We start from the raw sequence: 372 nt of genomic DNA on the forward strand, positions 1-372 counted from the left end.
TCTCAAAAAAAAAAAAAAAAAAAAAAATTATTATACATAAAGAATATTACCACTAACAAATGCAGACAGGCTAGGACATGGTACTGGGTGGAGGACGGCTAGCTCTGTAAAGTGAAAGGTTTGGGTGGCGTGGACCTCATGCCACGCTGATTGGTCAGTAGATGGGGGCACATGCCAAACACCACAGGGCATCAGATGCCGCTCTGTGTGCCCACAAGTGTTCCCTGTCTCATCTGGGCTTTCGAAGGGAGCACACCCAGAAGCGAGCAACTGAAGGGAAGGGGCTTCCTAAGGTGCCCCTTCCAGGCTTGTCTCTGAAGTCACAGCAACACCATTTTAAGCAATATGTTTAATCGGATGATTTCCACAAAC

This window comes from Mandrillus leucophaeus, unplaced genomic scaffold (genome assembly GCF_000951045.1).
Source record: "Mandrillus leucophaeus isolate KB7577 unplaced genomic scaffold, Mleu.le_1.0 Scaffold141, whole genome shotgun sequence".
NCBI lineage: Eukaryota > Metazoa > Chordata > Mammalia > Primates > Cercopithecidae > Mandrillus > Mandrillus leucophaeus.